The 17877-nt window shown below is 49.9% G+C and overlaps 8 non-coding genes and 1 pseudogene across 8 annotated transcripts; all 9 read right to left on the bottom strand.

Moving 5' to 3' along the window:
• Nucleotides 1–4311: 4311 nt before the first annotated feature.
• Nucleotides 4312–4413, bottom strand: LOC142710460 (U2 spliceosomal RNA; annotated as a pseudogene).
• Nucleotides 4414–5757: 1344 nt separating this feature from the next.
• On the bottom strand, nucleotides 5758–5948 carry LOC142710445 (U2 spliceosomal RNA). The gene has a single exon (XR_012869484.1). It is a non-coding gene; the product is annotated as a U2 spliceosomal RNA (small nuclear RNA).
• A 1344-nt stretch (nucleotides 5949–7292) lies between these two features.
• Nucleotides 7293–7483, bottom strand: LOC142710446 (U2 spliceosomal RNA). The gene has a single exon (XR_012869485.1). It is a non-coding gene; the product is annotated as a U2 spliceosomal RNA (small nuclear RNA).
• A 1346-nt stretch (nucleotides 7484–8829) lies between these two features.
• LOC142710447 (U2 spliceosomal RNA) lies at nucleotides 8830–9020 on the bottom strand. The gene has a single exon (XR_012869486.1). It is a non-coding gene; the product is annotated as a U2 spliceosomal RNA (small nuclear RNA).
• A 1348-nt stretch (nucleotides 9021–10368) lies between these two features.
• On the bottom strand, nucleotides 10369–10559 carry LOC142710448 (U2 spliceosomal RNA). The gene has a single exon (XR_012869487.1). It is a non-coding gene; the product is annotated as a U2 spliceosomal RNA (small nuclear RNA).
• A 1346-nt stretch (nucleotides 10560–11905) lies between these two features.
• Nucleotides 11906–12096, bottom strand: LOC142710449 (U2 spliceosomal RNA). Its single transcript, XR_012869488.1, has one exon. It is a non-coding gene; the product is annotated as a U2 spliceosomal RNA (small nuclear RNA).
• A 1350-nt stretch (nucleotides 12097–13446) lies between these two features.
• Nucleotides 13447–13637, bottom strand: LOC142710450 (U2 spliceosomal RNA). Its single transcript, XR_012869489.1, has one exon. It is a non-coding gene; the product is annotated as a U2 spliceosomal RNA (small nuclear RNA).
• A 1350-nt stretch (nucleotides 13638–14987) lies between these two features.
• Nucleotides 14988–15178, bottom strand: LOC142710452 (U2 spliceosomal RNA). The gene has a single exon (XR_012869490.1). It is a non-coding gene; the product is annotated as a U2 spliceosomal RNA (small nuclear RNA).
• Nucleotides 15179–16522: 1344 nt separating this feature from the next.
• On the bottom strand, nucleotides 16523–16713 carry LOC142710453 (U2 spliceosomal RNA). Its single transcript, XR_012869491.1, has one exon. It is a non-coding gene; the product is annotated as a U2 spliceosomal RNA (small nuclear RNA).
• Between the last annotated feature and the right edge of the window lie 1164 nt (nucleotides 16714–17877).

Below are 17877 nucleotides of genomic sequence, written 5' to 3' on the forward strand. Positions count from 1 at the left end.
GGGCCATGCCTGTGCAGTGTATTGTAACACAGGCAAGACTTCGTTACGCAGGACCATTGCTTTGCCCTCAATAGTGAGTTGTCTGAGGCTCCACAGTCCGATCCTTTGGTTGACTTTGGCCAAGCGTTCTTCCCACGACTTTAGGGCTGCACCTTCCTTACCGAACCAGACTCCCAGAATTTTGATGAAGTCCGGCTTGATAGTAAACGGGAAGGAGGCAGGAGAAGGCAGGTACCACTTTCCGAAGAGCATGGCTTCCGACTTCCCGCAGTTGACTTTTGCCCCTGAAGCGCGTCCGAACTCCTCGCAGGTCTGGACGAGTGCAGTCACCGAACTCTGGTCAGCGCAGAAGACGGTCACGTCGTCCATGTACAGCGAGCATTTGACCTCGAAGTGTCCTGGACCTGGTGCGGTGATCCCTCTGATCTCTCCATTCTGCCGGATAGCCTCTGCGAAGAGCTCTATAACACAAACAAAAAGGAGAGGTGAAAGAGGACAGCCTTGTCTAACCCCCGACGATACAGGAAAGGGGTCAGTCTTCCAGCCGTTCACCAGCACCGAGCTGTAAATGTCGCAATACATCAGGTTAACATACAAACAGAACAACCTGCCAAGCCGCAGCCTACGCAGAGCCTTACCCATGAATTCGTGAGAGACCCGGTCAAAAGCCTTCTCCTGATCCAGACTGACCAGGGCCGCGTGTGTACGGCGGCTTTGCATGTAATGCACCGTGTCCCTCACCAGGGCAAGACTGTCGGCCACCCTACGGCCAGGAATGCCGCAGGTTTGGTCCGATCCGATGATCTGTCCGATGACAACCTTCAGTCTGTTGGCCAATACTTTGGCGAGGATCTTGTAGTCCACGTTCAGGAGAGAGATGGGACGCCAGTTTTTCAGGTCACATCTCTCCCCCTTCCGCTTATACAAGATCGTGATCATGCCTTCTCTCAAGGACGGTGGCATTCTACCCTCCACCACCATCTCCTCATAGAGCTCCAGCAGGTCCGGACAGATCAAGTCCCCCAGCGCTACATAGAGCTCTGCTGGGAGACCATCACTGCCCGGGGTCCTGCCGGGTCTGAAGGATTTAGCGGCAGAGAGCAGTTCCTCCACCGTCAGGGGTACATCCATAGCCTCCGTACCTGCAGGATCAAGATGATTAGTGATACCTGACAGGAATTTATCGGCGGCTTCGGGGTCAGTGGTTTTCCGGGAGTAGAGGTTTCGGTAGTAGTCTGTGACGACTCCCATCACCTCCTTCTTCCCAGAATGCATGTTTCCGGTCTCATCTCGGAGTTCCTTCAGGGGCGTGTGGCCGGCATGGAGTTTCCTGAAAAAGAACGAGTTACATTTCTCACCCTTCTCCAGGTTCTCCACCTTGGAACGAAAGACAATTCGCTTGGATTCCTCCTCAAAGTGCCTTTTCAGGCCCTTTTTGGCTTCCTCCAGCTCCTTCCTGACGTCCCAGCCGCATTGAAGGAGGTCTTGCAGGGATCGCAGCTGACGCTGCATCTCTCTGAAGTCTCTCTTCCTCTCACACGCCTGTTGACGACTTTTTGCCTGAAAGAAACAACGAAATTCAACTTTAACATATTCCCACCAGTCACAGGTTTTGTCAAAGAAAACTTTATCATTCCTCCAAACAATATAGGCGTCTCTAAGTTCCGCCAGTACCTCCTCTCTTTCCAGCAGGGCACAATTCAGCTTCCAGGAGCCAGGGCCGGGAGGAAAACCGTGGCCGATGGCACCCTGGAAGAGAATGGCCCTGTGGTCAGAGAAGAAGCAGGGGATCATGGAGTGCCCATGCTGCTTGACTGCCCGGGAGGTGAACACAAAGTCAATCCGAGAACGAAGTGAGCCATCGGGTCGGCTCCATGAATAGTTCACAGAGCCGATCCCCATGGAGCCCACAACGTCCTGCAAGGATGCTTCGGTTACCATCTCGATAAGCAGTTTGGAACTGACATCCAGTTTGATTGAAGTGCCGGAACTTCGTCCATCCTCTTCGATGGGGCAGTTGAAGTCCCCGGCCATCACCACTGCCCTAGTGGTGGCGAGCTGGGTCCGCAGGGTCTGGAATAGTTCCAGGCGCTCAGCCTTCATAGGGGGAGCGTACACGTTGATGAGCCTAATCGGCTCTCCTGCCCAGGAACCGTCTACGACCAACAAGCGGCCGCAGGCGAGCTCCTGGACAGAGTCAACAGTAAATACGCTTCCCCTAATCAGGATGGCAACCCCTGCAGACTTACAGTCGCCCCCACCAGACCAGTAGGACGGGCCATGGGTCCACTGCCTGGCCAGATGATGGTATGACCTGGAAGAGGGGAGAGTACATTCCTGCAGCATAAATACATCACTCGACTGCTTGGAAAGAAAAGTTAGCACCATCTGACATCTAGTCCTATCTCTAACACTCCTCACATTGAGGCTAAAGATGTTAAGTTTAGCAGCCATGGGGGAGAATAAAGAAGGTTAGTGCAAACGATACACCTTAGTTACCAGTCCGGTCGGGCGGATCCTCCTCTCCTGGCGGGTCCGAAAGATCCAGCAGGCCCTCTGACAAAAATTGTTCCAGGATTGTAGCCACCTGGATGTCTGTTGTGAAGTCGATGACCTCAGGTTCAGACACGAGTTCCTCCACCATCTGCTCCATTTCCTCCTGCTGCGCAAGGGAATCTTCGCAGATTTCCACGACTTGTCGCTTTGAGGACTCAGCAGCTGGGCTGTCCCTCACCTTTCTCTTCCTCTGGATGGCACCTGAGGAGACAAGAGGGGGAAAATCCTCCAGGGAGAGGACTCCAGCAGCTGGAGGGGAAGATGTTAGTGCTGCTGGAGCTGGGGAGAAGGGAGGCTGGGTTGGGAGAGGTGCAGGTGACAGGACCACTGAGATGGGTGGGTAGGAGAAGGTGAGAGCCTCAGTGGGGGTGACAGGGGTTGGGGACGGGGGGGTGGGGAGGGCCGGGCGAGGGAGGGTGGGAAGGGTAGGGCGAGGGAGGGCCGGGAGACGGGGGGGAGGGACTGTCGTCTTCTTACCATCCTTCTTATTCCCGGTCTTCTGCGCCGCTGGAGCTCTGGCTGGGGCGGGGTTCCCTCTGGCCGGAGCTTTCGCCGCTACAGTTGCCCAGGATCGATCCCTCTTCGGGCAGTCCTTGTAGGAGTGGGCTGCTTGTCCGCAGAGGTTGCACATTGTCCGTTTCGGGCAGTCTTTGGTCTCGTGTCCTGTTACCCGGCAGTTCTTGCAGGCGTCCTCCTTGCAGTCCTTCACCGAATGACCCTTCTTGCTGCATCTCCTGCAGATCTGCGGCATGTCCGGGTAGTAGATGAGGCCGTAGGAGTTGCCCAGCGAGAATGACTGGGGCAGGTGTTGGAGGCCGTCTTCCGCGCTGGAATCCTTGTTCAGTCGGACGATTACCGACCACTTGCCAGTCCAGAAGCCGAGTCCGTTCAGGATGTGGGTGGGTTCCCTCACCACTGTGCAGAACCGCTTCAGGAGCGTGGTGATGTCTTTGCCGGGGGTGTGTGGGTTCCGCATTGAGACCGTCACCCGCCTTTCCTCTCTTTGGACAGGGCAGTTGCCCACAAAGCGAGAGAAAGGGGATTCAGGCCTCGCCGCTTTCACCATCTCCCAGTACCTTCTGCAGATGTTGATCGAAGCGAAGGTCACGAAGAACATCCCGGTCATGAAGGCCTGGATGCTGATGGTCTCCGGCTTAGCGAAGCCCTGGTCCAGGAGCATCTTCTGGCAGAACACTTCTTCCGTCATGTCCGGCACTCTCCCGTCCACCTCCTTCAGCTTCAGGGCCACCGTCTGCTTCATCCAGGGCTCCAGGGTTGGAGCAGCCTGGTTCGGCTTCCTGGTGGCCTGTTGGCTTGAGGAGGCTTCAGGAGGAGATGTCCTGGCCTGGGCCGGCTCACCTGGTCCATCAGCCTTCTTCTTCTGGGTGGCAGGGTTGCTGGTTGAGGCCATGGCTTCTTCCAGCTGTTCCTGTCGCTTGGGGAGGATCTTCGATAGCTCTTTCCCGAAGGGGGCGGAGCTATGCAAATCTTCTCCTTGCTGGCCAAGGTTCTTCCACGAAATTTCTTCCGCAGCGGTTCCTCGTCGAGCTTCTTCTGCGGCCGAGCTTCTTCAAAGATCCCCTTCAGCAGCGGCTCTTCTCCGAAGGTCTCTGTCGCAGTTCTCCTTCTTCCCGGCAGCGATCTCCCGGAGCTTCTTCCCCGATGGCGGCTTCTCCCTTCTGGATCTTCGTCTTCGGTGGTTCTTCTCCGCAGTTCGTCGCCGGCTTCGTCTGGAACGCTCTTGGATCGCTAAGCTAGTGTTTATAGCCCCCAGTGGTTCTCCGAGCTATCTATCCTTACAAGGACTGATAAGAACAGATACTACACTTGATCTTAGCCAAAAGGCCGAGAAGCGATAACCCGAGCGGCCCTTGCCTTGCCCGAGCCTGTCCCATACTGCTGTTCACCCCTTGCAGCGATTGATTCAGCCTACTCCTAGGCAATTCCATGGGGCCCTGCAGGCTCACACACATTTACAGCTACTAAGCGGGAGGGAGGTGAATAAAGGCCGGAGAGGAAGCTACACAGGATTTGCTTCTTTTGCTTGCACCACAATGCAGTGCTGAAAGAGGAGGAATCTACATAAAAACGCCTTCCTGGCAACGCCCAAATGCCCTCCTGCCATGCAGATAAACACTGGCAGCGGCAGCAAGTGCATGCCCACAGCCACCCCTTGTTCCTTCACACCTTGTATCAGCTGTAATCCAGTCCAGTCCAGTCCAGTGCTGCCTGCTGAGCAGCACTGACCAACACTGCCTGGGCCCAGGCTTTTATCTATCTCTGAGGCAGGCCCCATTATGATGTCAGAAAGCTGGCTCTGGAATCCTGAGGGCTCCACTATGACACGTGCAAAGTTCCGTCTGAACTTTATATAAGACGGTGCGGCTCAGTCAGTCACTCAGTGTTGCCTGAGAGGGCAACACTGCAACAGCCGGCCGCCAGGCTGTCTTTTTTTTGCACATTTATTTGCCTCCAGGAGGCCACAAGAGGGAGACAAGGGACTGCAAAATGGAAAATAGGCATCCACCAACTTTACAGACAACTTCTCTTTGCTCCTACAACCTCCATCCTTGCACAGTTTGTTATTCTTCCAGGTAACATAGTAACAAATCCAAATTGCTGCTCTCTTTGTAGGCAAGCAAGGGTTTGTTGCAACTGCAATTCTTACTTCTTCTTGGAAATGTAGGGACGACAGTACATTCCATCACATCCATCTAGTGTACACAGGTAGGTCCATTGTGGCGGGCGGGCTGCTTTAATGGCTGTTTGCTGTTCCCCCTACTCCACTCCACTATTTGACTGTGGTGCTGCATCAATCAATCAGTGGCTGGCTCAGGTGCAGCTCTTTAACCTACCTAAAAGGGAGGGCGGAGAGAAGACAAGGAAGGTGAATGAGCTGTTCCAATGTGAAATGCCGGAAACACAGAAACACAGAAGACACACACACACACACACACACACACACACACACACACACACACACACACACACACACACACACACACACACACAACAAGAGGTGGCAATGTATTAATTAATTGCATTTAATAAATGAGCTCATTATCACACATGACTGTACAAATGCATTGTCCAACAGGTGTTGAAATAATGGGATTAAAAGGGGAGATCCCATCAGAAAGACAAAAACAATAGCAAACACAAATAGCACTTTTGGAATCTGATTTTAGTCAACACATAAGGGAAGGGTGCACCGGTCCTGGAAATACTGCAATACCAGGTCAATGCGTGGAGTGGACAGAGCAAGCTCTATTTCCATCTCCCTGTTCTAAAAATCCATTTAATATATGGTCCCCAGATAGGGGACGTATCAGATATTAAACTGATAAGAACAGATACTACACTTGATCTTAGCCAAAAGGCCGAGAAGCGATAACCCGAGCGGCCCTTGCCTTGCCCGAGCCTGTCCCATACTGCTGTTCACCCCTTGCAGCGATTGATTCAGCCTACTCCTAGGCAATTCCATGGGGCCCTGCAGGCTCACACACATTTACAGCTACTAAGCGGGAGGGAGGTGAATAAAGGCCGGAGAGGAAGCTACACAGGATTTGCTTCTTTTGCTTGCACCACAATGCAGTGCTGAAAGAGGAGGAATCTACATAAAAACGCCTTCCTGGCAACGCCCAAATGCCCTCCTGCCATGCAGATAAACACTGGCAGCGGCAGCAAGTGCATGCCCACAGCCACCCCTTGTTCCTTCACACCTTGTATCAGCTGTAATCCAGTCCAGTCCAGTCCAGTGCTGCCTGCTGAGCAGCACTGACCAACACTGCCTGGGCCCAGGCTTTTATCTATCTCTGAGGCAGGCCCCATTATGATGTCAGAAAGCTGGCTCTGGAATCCTGAGGGCTCCACTATGACACGTGCAAAGTTCCGTCTGAACTTTATATAAGACGGTGCGGCTCAGTCAGTCACTCAGTGTTGCCTGAGAGGGCAACACTGCAACAGCCGGCCGCCAGGCTGTCTTTTTTTTGCACATTTATTTGCCTCCAGGAGGCCACAAGAGGGAGACAAGGGACTGCAAAATGGAAAATAGGCATCCACCAACTTTACAGACAACTTCTCTTTGCTCCTACAACCTCCATCCTTGCACAGTTTGTTATTCTTCCAGGTAACATAGTAACAAATCCAAATTGCTGCTCTCTTTGTAGGCAAGCAAGGGTTTGTTGCAACTGCAATTCTTACTTCTTCTTGGAAATGTAGGGACGACAGTACATTCCATCACATCCATCTAGTGTACACAGGTAGGTCCATTGTGGCGGGCGGGCTGCTTTAATGGCTGTTTGCTGTTCCCCCTACTCCACTCCACTATTTGACTGTGGTGCTGCATCAATCAATCAGTGGCTGGCTCAGGTGCAGCTCTTTAACCTACCTAAAAGGGAGGGCGGAGAGAAGACAAGGAAGGTGAATGAGCTGTTCCAATGTGAAATGCCGGAAACACAGAAACACAGAAGACACACACACACACACACACACACACACACACACACACACACACACACACACACACACACACACACACACACACAACAAGAGGTGGCAATGTATTAATTAATTGCATTTAATAAATGAGCTCATTATCACACATGACTGTACAAATGCATTGTCCAACAGGTGTTGAAATAATGGGATTAAAAGGGGAGATCCCATCAGAAAGACAAAAACAATAGCAAACACAAATAGCACTTTTGGAATCTGATTTTAGTCAACACATAAGGGAAGGGTGCACCGGTCCTGGAAATACTGCAATACCAGGTCAATGCGTGGAGTGGACAGAGCAAGCTCTATTTCCATCTCCCTGTTCTAAAAATCCATTTAATATATGGTCCCCAGATAGGGGACGTATCAGATATTAAACTGATAAGAACAGATACTACACTTGATCTTAGCCAAAAGGCCGAGAAGCGATAACCCGAGCGGCCCTTGCCTTGCCCGAGCCTGTCCCATACTGCTGTTCACCCCTTGCAGCGATTGATTCAGCCTACTCCTAGGCAATTCCATGGGGCCCTGCAGGCTCACACACATTTACAGCTACTAAGCGGGAGGGAGGTGAATAAAGGCCGGAGAGGAAGCTACACAGGATTTGCTTCTTTTGCTTGCACCACAATGCAGTGCTGAAAGAGGAGGAATCTACATAAAAACGCCTTCCTGGCAACGCCCAAATGCCCTCCTGCCATGCAGATAAACACTGGCAGCGGCAGCAAGTGCATGCCCACAGCCACCCCTTGTTCCTTCACACCTTGTATCAGCTGTAATCCAGTCCAGTCCAGTCCAGTGCTGCCTGCTGAGCAGCACTGACCAACACTGCCTGGGCCCAGGCTTTTATCTATCTCTGAGGCAGGCCCCATTATGATGTCAGAAAGCTGGCTCTGGAATCCTGAGGGCTCCACTATGACACGTGCAAAGTTCCGTCTGAACTTTATATAAGACGGTGCGGCTCAGTCAGTCACTCAGTGTTGCCTGAGAGGGCAACACTGCAACAGCCGGCCGCCAGGCTGTCTTTTTTTTGCACATTTATTTGCCTCCAGGAGGCCACAAGAGGGAGACAAGGGACTGCAAAATGGAAAATAGGCATCCACCAACTTTACAGACAACTTCTCTTTGCTCCTACAACCTCCATCCTTGCACAGTTTGTTATTCTTCCAGGTAACATAGTAACAAATCCAAATTGCTGCTCTCTTTGTAGGCAAGCAAGGGTTTGTTGCAACTGCAATTCTTACTTCTTCTTGGAAATGTAGGGACGACAGTACATTCCATCACATCCATCTAGTGTACACAGGTAGGTCCATTGTGGCGGGCGGGCTGCTTTAATGGCTGTTTGCTGTTCCCCCTACTCCACTCCACTATTTGACTGTGGTGCTGCATCAATCAATCAGTGGCTGGCTCAGGTGCAGCTCTTTAACCTACCTAAAAGGGAGGGCGGAGAGAAGACAAGGAAGGTGAATGAGCTGTTCCAATGTGAAATGCCGGAAACACAGAAACACAGAAGACACACACACACACACACACACACACACACACACACACACACACACACACACACACACACACACACACACACACACAACAAGAGGTGGCAATGTATTAATTAATTGCATTTAATAAATGAGCTCATTATCACACATGACTGTACAAATGCATTGTCCAACAGGTGTTGAAATAATGGGATTAAAAGGGGAGATCCCATCAGAAAGACAAAAACAATAGCAAACACAAATAGCACTTTTGGAATCTGATTTTAGTCAACACATAAGGGAAGGGTGCACCGGTCCTGGAAATACTGCAATACCAGGTCAATGCGTGGAGTGGACAGAGCAAGCTCTATTTCCATCTCCCTGTTCTAAAAATCCATTTAATATATGGTCCCCAGATAGGGGACGTATCAGATATTAAACTGATAAGAACAGATACTACACTTGATCTTAGCCAAAAGGCCGAGAAGCGATAACCCGAGCGGCCCTTGCCTTGCCCGAGCCTGTCCCATACTGCTGTTCACCCCTTGCAGCGATTGATTCAGCCTACTCCTAGGCAATTCCATGGGGCCCTGCAGGCTCACACACATTTACAGCTACTAAGCGGGAGGGAGGTGAATAAAGGCCGGAGAGGAAGCTACACAGGATTTGCTTCTTTTGCTTGCACCACAATGCAGTGCTGAAAGAGGAGGAATCTACATAAAAACGCCTTCCTGGCAACGCCCAAATGCCCTCCTGCCATGCAGATAAACACTGGCAGCGGCAGCAAGTGCATGCCCACAGCCACCCCTTGTTCCTTCACACCTTGTATCAGCTGTAATCCAGTCCAGTCCAGTCCAGTGCTGCCTGCTGAGCAGCACTGACCAACACTGCCTGGGCCCAGGCTTTTATCTATCTCTGAGGCAGGCCCCATTATGATGTCAGAAAGCTGGCTCTGGAATCCTGAGGGCTCCACTATGACACGTGCAAAGTTCCGTCTGAACTTTATATAAGACGGTGCGGCTCAGTCAGTCACTCAGTGTTGCCTGAGAGGGCAACACTGCAACAGCCGGCCGCCAGGCTGTCTTTTTTTTGCACATTTATTTGCCTCCAGGAGGCCACAAGAGGGAGACAAGGGACTGCAAAATGGAAAATAGGCATCCACCAACTTTACAGACAACTTCTCTTTGCTCCTACAACCTCCATCCTTGCACAGTTTGTTATTCTTCCAGGTAACATAGTAACAAATCCAAATTGCTGCTCTCTTTGTAGGCAAGCAAGGGTTTGTTGCAACTGCAATTCTTACTTCTTCTTGGAAATGTAGGGACGACAGTACATTCCATCACATCCATCTAGTGTACACAGGTAGGTCCATTGTGGCGGGCGGGCTGCTTTAATGGCTGTTTGCTGTTCCCCCTACTCCACTCCACTATTTGACTGTGGTGCTGCATCAATCAATCAGTGGCTGGCTCAGGTGCAGCTCTTTAACCTACCTAAAAGGGAGGGCGGAGAGAAGACAAGGAAGGTGAATGAGCTGTTCCAATGTGAAATGCCGGAAACACAGAAACACAGAAGACACACACACACACACACACACACACACACACACACACACACACACACACACACACACACACACACACACACACACACAACAAGAGGTGGCAATGTATTAATTAATTGCATTTAATAAATGAGCTCATTATCACACATGACTGTACAAATGCATTGTCCAACAGGTGTTGAAATAATGGGATTAAAAGGGGAGATCCCATCAGAAAGACAAAAACAATAGCAAACACAAATAGCACTTTTGGAATCTGATTTTAGTCAACACATAAGGGAAGGGTGCACCGGTCCTGGAAATACTGCAATACCAGGTCAATGCGTGGAGTGGACAGAGCAAGCTCTATTTCCATCTCCCTGTTCTAAAAATCCATTTAATATATGGTCCCCAGATAGGGGACGTATCAGATATTAAACTGATAAGAACAGATACTACACTTGATCTTAGCCAAAAGGCCGAGAAGCGATAACCCGAGCGGCCCTTGCCTTGCCCGAGCCTGTCCCATACTGCTGTTCACCCCTTGCAGCGATTGATTCAGCCTACTCCTAGGCAATTCCATGGGGCCCTGCAGGCTCACACACATTTACAGCTACTAAGCGGGAGGGAGGTGAATAAAGGCCGGAGAGGAAGCTACACAGGATTTGCTTCTTTTGCTTGCACCACAATGCAGTGCTGAAAGAGGAGGAATCTACATAAAAACGCCTTCCTGGCAACGCCCAAATGCCCTCCTGCCATGCAGATAAACACTGGCAGCGGCAGCAAGTGCATGCCCACAGCCACCCCTTGTTCCTTCACACCTTGTATCAGCTGTAATCCAGTCCAGTCCAGTCCAGTGCTGCCTGCTGAGCAGCACTGACCAACACTGCCTGGGCCCAGGCTTTTATCTATCTCTGAGGCAGGCCCCATTATGATGTCAGAAAGCTGGCTCTGGAATCCTGAGGGCTCCACTATGACACGTGCAAAGTTCCGTCTGAACTTTATATAAGACGGTGCGGCTCAGTCAGTCACTCAGTGTTGCCTGAGAGGGCAACACTGCAACAGCCGGCCGCCAGGCTGTCTTTTTTTTGCACATTTATTTGCCTCCAGGAGGCCACAAGAGGGAGACAAGGGACTGCAAAATGGAAAATAGGCATCCACCAACTTTACAGACAACTTCTCTTTGCTCCTACAACCTCCATCCTTGCACAGTTTGTTATTCTTCCAGGTAACATAGTAACAAATCCAAATTGCTGCTCTCTTTGTAGGCAAGCAAGGGTTTGTTGCAACTGCAATTCTTACTTCTTCTTGGAAATGTAGGGACGACAGTACATTCCATCACATCCATCTAGTGTACACAGGTAGGTCCATTGTGGCGGGCGGGCTGCTTTAATGGCTGTTTGCTGTTCCCCCTACTCCACTCCACTATTTGACTGTGGTGCTGCATCAATCAATCAGTGGCTGGCTCAGGTGCAGCTCTTTAACCTACCTAAAAGGGAGGGCGGAGAGAAGACAAGGAAGGTGAATGAGCTGTTCCAATGTGAAATGCCGGAAACACAGAAACACAGAAGACACACACACACACACACACACACACACACACACACACACACACACACACACACACACACACACACACACACACACAACAAGAGGTGGCAATGTATTAATTAATTGCATTTAATAAATGAGCTCATTATCACACATGACTGTACAAATGCATTGTCCAACAGGTGTTGAAATAATGGGATTAAAAGGGGAGATCCCATCAGAAAGACAAAAACAATAGCAAACACAAATAGCACTTTTGGAATCTGATTTTAGTCAACACATAAGGGAAGGGTGCACCGGTCCTGGAAATACTGCAATACCAGGTCAATGCGTGGAGTGGACAGAGCAAGCTCTATTTCCATCTCCCTGTTCTAAAAATCCATTTAATATATGGTCCCCAGATAGGGGACGTATCAGATATTAAACTGATAAGAACAGATACTACACTTGATCTTAGCCAAAAGGCCGAGAAGCGATAACCCGAGCGGCCCTTGCCTTGCCCGAGCCTGTCCCATACTGCTGTTCACCCCTTGCAGCGATTGATTCAGCCTACTCCTAGGCAATTCCATGGGGCCCTGCAGGCTCACACACATTTACAGCTACTAAGCGGGAGGGAGGTGAATAAAGGCCGGAGAGGAAGCTACACAGGATTTGCTTCTTTTGCTTGCACCACAATGCAGTGCTGAAAGAGGAGGAATCTACATAAAAACGCCTTCCTGGCAACGCCCAAATGCCCTCCTGCCATGCAGATAAACACTGGCAGCGGCAGCAAGTGCATGCCCACAGCCACCCCTTGTTCCTTCACACCTTGTATCAGCTGTAATCCAGTCCAGTCCAGTCCAGTGCTGCCTGCTGAGCAGCACTGACCAACACTGCCTGGGCCCAGGCTTTTATCTATCTCTGAGGCAGGCCCCATTATGATGTCAGAAAGCTGGCTCTGGAATCCTGAGGGCTCCACTATGACACGTGCAAAGTTCCGTCTGAACTTTATATAAGACGGTGCGGCTCAGTCAGTCACTCAGTGTTGCCTGAGAGGGCAACACTGCAACAGCCGGCCGCCAGGCTGTCTTTTTTTTGCACATTTATTTGCCTCCAGGAGGCCACAAGAGGGAGACAAGGGACTGCAAAATGGAAAATAGGCATCCACCAACTTTACAGACAACTTCTCTTTGCTCCTACAACCTCCATCCTTGCACAGTTTGTTATTCTTCCAGGTAACATAGTAACAAATCCAAATTGCTGCTCTCTTTGTAGGCAAGCAAGGGTTTGTTGCAACTGCAATTCTTACTTCTTCTTGGAAATGTAGGGACGACAGTACATTCCATCACATCCATCTAGTGTACACAGGTAGGTCCATTGTGGCGGGCGGGCTGCTTTAATGGCTGTTTGCTGTTCCCCCTACTCCACTCCACTATTTGACTGTGGTGCTGCATCAATCAATCAGTGGCTGGCTCAGGTGCAGCTCTTTAACCTACCTAAAAGGGAGGGCGGAGAGAAGACAAGGAAGGTGAATGAGCTGTTCCAATGTGAAATGCCGGAAACACAGAAACACAGAAGACACACACACACACACACACACACACACACACACACACACACACACACACACACACACACACACACACACACACACACACAACAAGAGGTGGCAATGTATTAATTAATTGCATTTAATAAATGAGCTCATTATCACACATGACTGTACAAATGCATTGTCCAACAGGTGTTGAAATAATGGGATTAAAAGGGGAGATCCCATCAGAAAGACAAAAACAATAGCAAACACAAATAGCACTTTTGGAATCTGATTTTAGTCAACACATAAGGGAAGGGTGCACCGGTCCTGGAAATACTGCAATACCAGGTCAATGCGTGGAGTGGACAGAGCAAGCTCTATTTCCATCTCCCTGTTCTAAAAATCCATTTAATATATGGTCCCCAGATAGGGGACGTATCAGATATTAAACTGATAAGAACAGATACTACACTTGATCTTAGCCAAAAGGCCGAGAAGCGATAACCCGAGCGGCCCTTGCCTTGCCCGAGCCTGTCCCATACTGCTGTTCACCCCTTGCAGCGATTGATTCAGCCTACTCCTAGGCAATTCCATGGGGCCCTGCAGGCTCACACACATTTACAGCTACTAAGCGGGAGGGAGGTGAATAAAGGCCGGAGAGGAAGCTACACAGGATTTGCTTCTTTTGCTTGCACCACAATGCAGTGCTGAAAGAGGAGGAATCTACATAAAAACGCCTTCCTGGCAACGCCCAAATGCCCTCCTGCCATGCAGATAAACACTGGCAGCGGCAGCAAGTGCATGCCCACAGCCACCCCTTGTTCCTTCACACCTTGTATCAGCTGTAATCCAGTCCAGTCCAGTCCAGTGCTGCCTGCTGAGCAGCACTGACCAACACTGCCTGGGCCCAGGCTTTTATCTATCTCTGAGGCAGGCCCCATTATGATGTCAGAAAGCTGGCTCTGGAATCCTGAGGGCTCCACTATGACACGTGCAAAGTTCCGTCTGAACTTTATATAAGACGGTGCGGCTCAGTCAGTCACTCAGTGTTGCCTGAGAGGGCAACACTGCAACAGCCGGCCGCCAGGCTGTCTTTTTTTTGCACATTTATTTGCCTCCAGGAGGCCACAAGAGGGAGACAAGGGACTGCAAAATGGAAAATAGGCATCCACCAACTTTACAGACAACTTCTCTTTGCTCCTACAACCTCCATCCTTGCACAGTTTGTTATTCTTCCAGGTAACATAGTAACAAATCCAAATTGCTGCTCTCTTTGTAGGCAAGCAAGGGTTTGTTGCAACTGCAATTCTTACTTCTTCTTGGAAATGTAGGGACGACAGTACATTCCATCACATCCATCTAGTGTACACAGGTAGGTCCATTGTGGCGGGCGGGCTGCTTTAATGGCTGTTTGCTGTTCCCCCTACTCCACTCCACTATTTGACTGTGGTGCTGCATCAATCAATCAGTGGCTGGCTCAGGTGCAGCTCTTTAACCTACCTAAAAGGGAGGGCGGAGAGAAGACAAGGAAGGTGAATGAGCTGTTCCAATGTGAAATGCCGGAAACACAGAAACACAGAAGACACACACACACACACACACACACACACACACACACACACACACACACACACACACACACACACACACACACACACACACAACAAGAGGTGGCAATGTATTAATTAATTGCATTTAATAAATGAGCTCATTATCACACATGACTGTACAAATGCATTGTCCAACAGGTGTTGAAATAATGGGATTAAAAGGGGAGATCCCATCAGAAAGACAAAAACAATAGCAAACACAAATAGCACTTTTGGAATCTGATTTTAGTCAACACATAAGGGAAGGGTGCACCGGTCCTGGAAATACTGCAATACCAGGTCAATGCGTGGAGTGGACAGAGCAAGCTCTATTTCCATCTCCCTGTTCTAAAAATCCATTTAATATATGGTCCCCAGATAGGGGACGTATCAGATATTAAACTGATAAGAACAGATACTACACTTGATCTTAGCCAAAAGGCCGAGAAGCGATAACCCGAGCGGCCCTTGCCTTGCCCGAGCCTGTCCCATACTGCTGTTCACCCCTTGCAGCGATTGATTCAGCCTACTCCTAGGCAATTCCATGGGGCCCTGCAGGCTCACACACATTTACAGCTACTAAGCGGGAGGGAGGTGAATAAAGGCCGGAGAGGAAGCTACACAGGATTTGCTTCTTTTGCTTGCACCACAATGCAGTGCTGAAAGAGGAGGAATCTACATAAAAACGCCTTCCTGGCAACGCCCAAATGCCCTCCTGCCATGCAGATAAACACTGGCAGCGGCAGCAAGTGCATGCCCACAGCCACCCCTTGTTCCTTCACACCTTGTATCAGCTGTAATCCAGTCCAGTCCAGTCCAGTGCTGCCTGCTGAGCAGCACTGACCAACACTGCCTGGGCCCAGGCTTTTATCTATCTCTGAGGCAGGCCCCATTATGATGTCAGAAAGCTGGCTCTGGAATCCTGAGGGCTCCACTATGACACGTGCAAAGTTCCGTCTGAACTTTATATAAGACGGTGCGGCTCAGTCAGTCACTCAGTGTTGCCTGAGAGGGCAACACTGCAACAGCCGGCCGCCAGGCTGTCTTTTTTTTGCACATTTATTTGCCTCCAGGAGGCCACAAGAGGGAGACAAGGGACTGCAAAATGGAAAATAGGCATCCACCAACTTTACAGACAACTTCTCTTTGCTCCTACAACCTCCATCCTTGCACAGTTTGTTATTCTTCCAGGTAACATAGTAACAAATCCAAATTGCTGCTCTCTTTGTAGGCAAGCAAGGGTTTGTTGCAACTGCAATTCTTACTTCTTCTTGGAAATGTAGGGACGACAGTACATTCCATCACATCCATCTAGTGTACACAGGTAGGTCCATTGTGGCGGGCGGGCTGCTTTAATGGCTGTTTGCTGTTCCCCCTACTCCACTCCACTATTTGACTGTGGTGCTGCATCAATCAATCAGTGGCTGGCTCAGGTGCAGCTCTTTAACCTACCTAAAAGGGAGGGCGGAGAGAAGACAAGGAAGGTGAATGAGCTGTTCCAATGTGAAATGCCGGAAACACAGAAACACAGAAGACACACACACACACACACACACACACACACACACACACACACACACACACACACACACACACACACACACACACAACAAGAGGTGGCAATGTATTAATTAATTGCATTTAATAAATGAGCTCATTATCACACATGACTGTACAAATGCATTGTCCAACAGGTGTTGAAATAATGGGATTAAAAGGGGAGATCCCATCAGAAAGACAAAAACAATAGCAAACACAAATAGCACTTTTGGAATCTGATTTTAGTCAACACATAAGGGAAGGGTGCACCGGTCCTGGAAATACTGCAATACCAGGTCAATGCGTGGAGTGGACAGAGCAAGCTCTATTTCCATCTCCCTGTTCTAAAAATCCATTTAATATATGGTCCCCAGATAGGGGACGTATCAGATATTAAACTGATAAGAACAGATACTACACTTGATCTTAGCCAAAAGGCCGAGAAGCGATAACCCGAGCGGCCCTTGCCTTGCCCGAGCCTGTCCCATACTGCTGTTCACCCCTTGCAGCGATTGATTCAGCCTACTCCTAGGCAATTCCATGGGGCCCTGCAGGCTCACACACATTTACAGCTACTAAGCGGGAGGGAGGTGAATAAAGGCCGGAGAGGAAGCTACACAGGATTTGCTTCTTTTGCTTGCACCACAATGCAGTGCTGAAAGAGGAGGAATCTACATAAAAACGCCTTCCTGGCAACGCCCAAATGCCCTCCTGCCATGCAGATAAACACTGGCAGCGGCAGCAAGTGCATGCCCACAGCCACCCCTTGTTCCTTCACACCTTGTATCAGCTGTAATCCAGTCCAGTCCAGTCCAGTGCTGCCTGCTGAGCAGCACTGACCAACACTGCCTGGGCCCAGGCTTTTATCTATCTCTGAGGCAGGCCCCATTATGATGTCAGAAAGCTGGCTCTGGAATCCTGAGGGCTCCACTATGACACGTGCAAAGTTCCGTCTGAACTTTATATAAGACGGTGCGGCTCAGTCAGTCACTCAGTGTTGCCTGAGAGGGCAACACTGCAACAGCCGGCCGCCAGGCTGTCTTTTTTTTGCACATTTATTTGCCTCCAGGAGGCCACAAGAGGGAGACAAGGACTGCAAAATGGAAAATAGGCATCCACCAACTTTACAGACAACTTCTCTTTGCTCCTACAACCTCCATCCTTGCACAGTTTGTTATTCTTCCAGGTAACATAGTAACAAATCCACTGCTCTCTTTGTAGGCAAGCAAGGGTTTGTTGCAACTGCAATTCTTACTTCTTCTTGGAAATGTAGGGACGACAGTACATTCCATCACATCCATCTAGTGTACACAGGTAGGTCCATTGTGGCGGGCGGGCTGCTTTAATGGCTGTTTGCTGTTCCCCCTACTCCACTCCACTATTTGACTGTGGTGCTGCATCAATCAATCAGTGGCTGGCTCAGGTGCAGCTCTTTAACCTACCTAAAAGGGAGGGCGGAGAGAAGACAAGGAAGGTGAATGAGCTGTTCCAATGTGAAATGCCGGAAACACAGAAACACAGAAGACACACACACACACACACACACACACACACACACACACACACACACACACACACACACACACACACACACACACACACAACAAGAGGTGG

Source organism: Rhinoderma darwinii, unplaced genomic scaffold (genome assembly GCF_050947455.1).
Source record: "Rhinoderma darwinii isolate aRhiDar2 unplaced genomic scaffold, aRhiDar2.hap1 Scaffold_4253, whole genome shotgun sequence".
NCBI classification, from domain to species: Eukaryota; Metazoa; Chordata; class Amphibia; order Anura; family Rhinodermatidae; genus Rhinoderma; species Rhinoderma darwinii.